The sequence below is a fragment of the Carica papaya genome, chromosome 1 (assembly GCF_054855325.1).
Source record: "Carica papaya isolate Zhongbai chromosome 1, ASM5485532v1, whole genome shotgun sequence".
Taxonomy (NCBI): domain Eukaryota; kingdom Viridiplantae; phylum Streptophyta; class Magnoliopsida; order Brassicales; family Caricaceae; genus Carica; species Carica papaya.
Genome location: NC_142309.1, coordinates 22717115 through 22724555, shown reverse-complemented (window position 1 = coordinate 22724555; position 7441 = coordinate 22717115).

The following is a 7441-nucleotide window of genomic DNA, read 5'->3' as shown; positions in this document are numbered from 1 at the left end:
CAAAGAATAAAGGAAGCCCAGTCAGTCGACCCCGCCCTAGTAACCCGCAAGAAGGATGCAGAACAGGGAGTGAGCTCAGAATTTCAGATCTCTGCCGACGGATTGATTCGTTTCAAGAACAGAGTGTGTGTCCGAGACGACAGTGAGTTAAAAAGAGACATCATGACAGAGTCCCATAGTTCAAGGTTCGCCATGCATCCAGGAAGTACGAAAATGTACCAAACTATTCGACCTCGGTTCTGGTGAAATGGAATGAAGAGAGATATAGCCGACTTTGTATCTAAGTGCTTGGTATGTCAGCAAGTCAAAGCAGAACATCAACGCCCGGGCGGGTTACTTCAGCCTTTACCGATTCCAGAGTTGAAGTGGGAACACATCACCATGGACTTCGTATCGGGACTACCCAAGGCACGATCGGGACATGATGCTATATGGGTAATTGTTGACCGACTCACTAAGTCCTCCCACTTCCTGGCTATCAGAATGACTGATCCTTTGGACAAGTTAGCAAGAATGTATATCCGGGAGGTAGTCAGACTGCATGGAGTTCCAGTAACAGTAGTATCCGACAGGGATCCCAGATTCACTTCTCGGTTTTGGAATAGTTTCCAGCAAGCTATGGGAACAAAGCTGTCTCTTAGTACTGCTTTCCACCCCCTCAGAGAGGACAATTCGTACGCTGGAGGATATGCTCCGAGCTTGTGTCCTTGACTTCGGGGGCCATTGGGACGACCACCTACCCCTGATAGAGTTTGCTTACAACAACAGTTACCAAGCAAGCATCAGCATGGCCCCATACGAGGCGCTATACGGGCGTCCGTGCAGGTCACCGATCTGTTGGGAAGAAGTGGGCGATAGAAGATTGTTTGGCCCGGATTTGGTAGAAGAAACCACGTCCAAGATAGTTAAGATCAAGAAGAACATCCAGACAGCTCAGAGTAGGCAGAAGAGTTATGCTGATACCCGGAGGAGAGACCTGGCCTTTGAGAAAGGCGACCGGGTGTTTCATAAAGTCACCCCCTTCAAGGGAATTAGTAAGTTCGGCAGGAGGAGAAAATTAAACCCCAGATATATTGGACCCTTTGAAATCTTAGACAAGATTGGTACCACTGCCTACAGACTTGCACTGCCTCCTGAGCTCTCCCGGGTTCATAATGTGTTTCACGTACCTATGCTACGTAAGTACAATCCGGACCCTTCTCATGTCTTGGCTCATGAACCGCTTCCACTCCGAGAAGACTTGTCTTATGAAGAAGTACCGGTCGGTATCACAGACCGAGAGAGCAGAATACTCCGCAACCGGGAAATATCATTTGTAAAAGTCGTGCGGCAGAACCACACGCCCAGGGAGGCCACCTGGGAACTGGAATCAGAATTTAGGGCCCAATATCCCCATCTGTTCGATCAAGAGTAACGAGGCAAATTTGGGGACCAAATTTCTTTAAGGGGGGGAGAGTTGTAGCGCCCGGGGAAATTGAAGAAGGAAAAAAAAACCGCATGTGCCACGTCAGCAGCCACGTCAGCAGACCCAGTCAGCAGGCCTGGCCAACCAGGACCTGCCACGTGGCAAAACCACGTCGACCGGGGACGGGCCACGTTGGCGATCCGCGTGCGTGCAATCGGACAGCCCATATCAATCGCGCGCACGGACGGCCCAGATTTAATCAAAAACGGACGGCCCAAATTAAATCAAAATGGACGGCTGAGATCAAAAGGCAAAAGGGTATAAATAAGACCCCCACACCAGACCCCAAACCCTAGCCGCCTGCCCTCGCCAGAGAAGACGAACCAGAAGCCGGCCGCCGCCACCCGCCGCCGCACCGGAGGGATTTTCGACCACCGATCGAGGTAAATTTTATACTCCCGACTCGTTTTTCCACGCTGATTTCCCCAGTGGCTAAATCAGAGCCAAAATTCTGGCCAAACGGCTGGAAAACACGGCCGAAAGCCAGCGGCGACGCCGCACCCCTCCTCGGTTTTTGCCTCCGATGAGGCCCTTTCCGGCCTCCGTTTAATGCAATTTTTATACCACCGTGATCACCATTCTTTTCTCTACAGGTTGATCGGAGCCGAATCACCAAAACACGAACCTCACCGGAGAGCCGCCGCACCCGAGAGCACCGCCGCCGGTAAGCTTTGGTTTTCAGTAAATTTTCGGCCCCCCAAGGGCCGTGGGGTTGTTTTATCGCAGGAACCAATGCGGAGCTGCCGTGCCGGAGTTGCGATATTGGCCGAAAGGGGCCCTGGGCCTAATTTGGGATTTTTTGGAACACGTGCAGGTACCAGTAGTGCGTTTCAGTTCCCCGGGAAAAATTCAGGAAAAATTAGGGACAGCCTGCAAGCGCACTGTGAAGCTGTGTTCGGACCCCGAAACGAGTAAGGACCCCTCACCCTATTTCCTATCACGGTTTTAAAGTTCAATAAATGATAAAACGGTATTTCATGAATCAACGAATGTGTGAAATTGCTTAAGGTCGCTAATGGAGCCCGAGTCTAGTGTGTTTGTCGGTTAACTGTTATTTGGCCTATTTTACAGTTTTAAATGCAGTATGAGGTTTGATGTTTTCATTTTATAGTTTCGTGTGCATATTGTACTGTTTTATCGATTATGGATTGAATGACTGGGATATTGATGTTGTATATTGTCTGTTTGGCATAAATTATTGTTTTGCTTGTTTGTATGTGGATTGATGATGCTGACTGAGGGAAAAGAGAATGATAGATTATGTAAATGGCTAATTGTATAATGTGGTCAGCCTGACTAGATATCCTGGGAGATGGTGGACAGACCGGGTCCGTAGGGAACCCTATCGGGATTGTGGTCTCCCATACCGGACGGGGTATGGAGATCTTATGTGTTTTGGCGCCCATACCGGACGGGGTATGGGGACGGCCTGTTTCACCCTCATACCGGACGGGGTAATGAGGTCTATGGTTTGGCGCCCATACCGGACGGGGTATGGGGATGGCCCTGGAGTATGATTTCAAGTGTTAAGGGTTAACAGGTAGCGGGACCTCTATGGATCCCCATGGATACTAGTGGGCTGGTAAATGAGGAAAATATGTTGTGTAACGATTGAATTACGAAAAGCTTGATAGGTATTATGTTATACAGTTTATATATATGGTTTTCATGATGATAATGATGTTATTGCTTTCGTATATTGTTTTATAAATTTCACCGAGGTAAGTGAATGGTAAAGGTTTTATTATCGATAAAAGGATTTGTTGTAAATTATGCTCCATTGGTATTTTTGTGTTTTCTACCCACCTTTACCTCTGTGACGGTGAGATATCGTGATGTCTTTACTGGGCTAGTGTAGCTCATTCCTTATTTAATCATTTCAGATCAAGAGGACATCGTTCCCGAGCCGGTTCCGCAGGAGGACGACGAAGGGGACGCCTAAAGACTCCATAGTCACATTCGTAGCTTTTACTTTCAAGTTTCTCCTTTAGGTAGTTTGATCTTTTATATTTTGTGAGCACGTTTTTGGTTTTAGTGTAAGGGATGTTATTCAAATTTTGACTTCGCTTCCGCATTTGATATTTTTAATATACATTTCATTATGAATTTCCGGGGCTGTTACAAATCCTCCATCGCAGCTGGGGTTCCTTCTTTGGCTAACCTGCACAGAAAAAAATGGTGAACACAATGATCGAAAAATCACGTGAAAGAGAAATCAAAAAGGAGCTCATCGGAGGAATTTTGTAGTTTTGGCCATGGCGGCTCTGCTAGACTTTACTCGTAGTTTCTGTCTCACCCGCCATCCCTTTTATTCTGATTTGGTCACAGGGATGTTCGGAATCGAATTTCAAGCAGGTACGGGGAATTTTTACCTTTTTGGCGACCGACAGTCGCTTCGGTGCAACAACGATCAACAGTCGGCCTCCTTCTCCGGTGCCTGGTTCTTCTTTTCTAGTGGGGGCTGAAAGCTAAGGTTTGGGTTCTCGTGTAATTCAAAATATTTATACCCATCATGGGTCGATTTAGACCATTCATCGCAATTGATCTCGTCCGTCTAATCGTGCTTAAGGAAGAAACGAATCTGAACCATCCATTGCCATTGATCTCAGCCGTCTGATAGCGCCTAAGGAGAAAATAAATCTAGACCGTCCGATCATGGGATCAATCCTGGACCGTCCGATCGCGGGACACACGGATCGCCCGCGTGACCTCATGCGTGGCACCGATGTTTGCGTGCCTTGCCACACAGCGTGCTCTGATTCGTTGAGGTTGCTGACTCGACGGTCCTACGTGGCCGAATTTTTTTTATTTGCACTTTGATCACTTGTTATAAATTTTTCTTTCAAAAACACCCACCAAATTCAAAATATCACCCTTTTTTTAAAAATTTCTTTCAATTACATCCCTACCTATTTTTTTAATAATTTAATAAAACTAAATAAAATTAATTATAAATTAATTTTTTTTATTTATTTCTAAAATATCAAAATTGATCCCGGCTCAAATTTCAGATCCATGTATTATAACTCTCCTCTCCTTGAGAAGAAATTTAGTCCTTTAAATTTGTCACCCTCTCACTTAGTCAAATAGTTGGGGATACTGGGTTCTAAAGTCCGATTCTAGCTCCTATGTGACCTCTTTCTGTGTGTGATTCTATCATAAGACCTTGACGAATGAAATTTCTCTGTTGCAGAGTACTCTACTTTTTTGGTCTACAATGCACGAAGGTACCTCCTCATAGGATAAAAACTCATGAAGTGAATGGAGCTTGTGAGATAAGATGTGTGAGGAGTCCGAGTTGTACTTACGTAGTATGGACACATGAAATACATTATGAACCCTGAATAGTTTTGGAGGTAGTGTTAGTCTGTAAGTAGTCGTAAAAATTCTGTTTAAAATCTCAAATGCCCCAATAAATCGGAAATTTAATTTTTTCCTCTTGCCAAACCTACTGATTCTCTTGAAAAGGGTGACCTTAAGGAATACTCAATCGTCTTTTTAAAATTCCAAATCCCTCATCCGGATATTTGTATAACTCTTCTACCTACTCTGAGTTGTCTGGATGTTCTTCTTGATTTTAACTATCTTGGTTATAGTCTCCTCCGCAAGATCTGAGCCGAACAGTTTTCTATCACCCCTTCTTCCCAACAAATCGAGACCTGCAGGGCGATTATACAATGCCTCATACGGGGACCATACCAATACTTGCTTGATAGCTGTTATTATAGGCAAACTCTATCAAAGGTAAATGATCATCCCACCCCGAAGTCTAAAACACAAGCTCAAAGCATATCCTCCAGTGTACGAATCATTCTATCTTATTGTCTATTGGTTTGAGGGTGGAATATGATACTAAATGATAGCTTCGTTCCCATGCTTGCTGAAAACTAGACCAAAATCAAGAAATGAATATGGGGTCCCTGTTGGATACCACTGGTCACTAGAACTCCATGTAACTTGACTATTTTTCGGATACACATTCTTGTTAGCTTGTCCAAAAGGTCAGACATCTTAATAGCCAAGAAGTGAGAGGACTTAGTGAGCCGATCGACAATCACCTAAATAGTATCATGCCCCGTGTGTGCCTTAAGTAATCCTGTCACGAAGTCCATTGTGATATGCTCCTACTTCCACTCTAGGATCGGTAATGGCTGAAGTAACGTGCATGGGCATTGATGTTCAACCTTAACTTATTGACATACCAAATACTTGGAGACAAATTCGGTTATCTCTCTTTTGATTCTACTCCACCAAAACTGAAGTCTCATGCTTTCATATATTTTAGTACTTGTGAGGTGTATGGAAAACTTTGAGCTATGAGTCTCTGTCATAATGTCCTTTTTTAACTCATTGTCATCTGGAACACATATCTTGTCCTTAAACGTGAGTAACCCATCAGTAGAGACTCAAAATTTTGGATGTGCTGCCTGTTCTGCATCTTCTTTAAGGGTGGCTATGGTGGAATCAGTTAATTGGACTTCTTTTATTCTCTAGATCAATTCAGATTGGACAGTCAGGTGGGCCAATAATGTAACTCTCTTCAAGTTCTGAAACCGTATCTGTTGTGCAACCCTTATTACCCTGCATTAAGAAACTATTAGGTGCGCTAACATACATGTACTTTTTCTACTTAGCGCGTCGGATATTACATTGTCCTTACCCGGGTGATATAAAATATTACAATCGTAGTCCTTGAGAAGCTCTATCCAATGCCTCTGACGCATGTTGAGACTCTTTTGAGTGAATATGTACTTTGAGCTCGTATGATCAGTATAAATCTTAAAAATCTCCCCATACAAGTAGTGTCGCCAGGTTTTTAAGACGTGGATAATAACGGTGAGTTCTAAGTAATGGGTGGGATAATTCTTTTCACGACTCTTCAACTGCTTGGACCCATAGGCTATACCTTTTCCATGCTGCATCAGAACACAACTCAAACTCACATAGAAGATATCATTGTACACTCTATATCCACCTGTCCCACTCAGTAAAGCCAACACAAGTGCAGTAGGTAACCGTTTCTTGAGTTCTGTAAAGCTCCTTTTGCAATTCTCGTTCCATTTAAACTTAACATTCTTCTTTGTGAGCCAAGTCAAATGAGCGGCTAGGTTGGAAAATCCTTCTACAAACGTGCGGTAATAACCTGTCATTCTCAGAAAAGCTACAAATATCTTTGACCGAGGTCAATTTCTCCCAATCAAGCAGTGCTTCAATTTTTTCGGGATCTACTGACACTCCATCCTTATGATGTGTCCTAGAAAGGTAGTTTACTTGAGCTAGAACCCACACTTGCTAAATTTTTCATACAATTTCTTTTTCCTGAGAACTTGCAAAACCTGAGTTAGGTGGTGAGCGTGTTCCTCTCTGCTCTTTGAATAGATCAGGATATCATCGATAAACACAATGATAAACTGATCTAGGAATTGTTTAAAAATCATATTTATCAAGTCCATAAAAATGGTTGGTGCGTTGGTTAGTCCAAATGGCATGACCAAGAACTCATAATATCCATACCTAGTTCTGAAAGCTGTCTTCAGAATATCTTCTGTCCTGATCTTTACCTGGTGGTAACCCGAACACAAATCTATTTTGGAGAAGATTTGAGCACCCTACAACAAGTCAAAAAGGTTATCAATTCTGGGAAAGGGGTACTTGTTCTTGATCATGACTCTATGCAATCCACTATAGTCAATACACAATCATAACGTCCCATCTCTTTTTCTTACAAATGTGACTCCAGCACCCCAATGAGATACACTATGTTAGATGAACTCACTGTCCTGCAATTCATTGATTTGTTTTCTTAATTCTTCCATCTCAATGCGGCTCATGCGATAAGGGGCAACCGAAATAGGCTGGGTGTCAGACTGAAGATCTATGATGAAGTCAACTTTCCTGTCCACTGGCAGCCCGGATAGTTTATCAGAAAATACATTTGAGAAGTCTCAGACTATCAAGATCTTTTAAATGTAAACT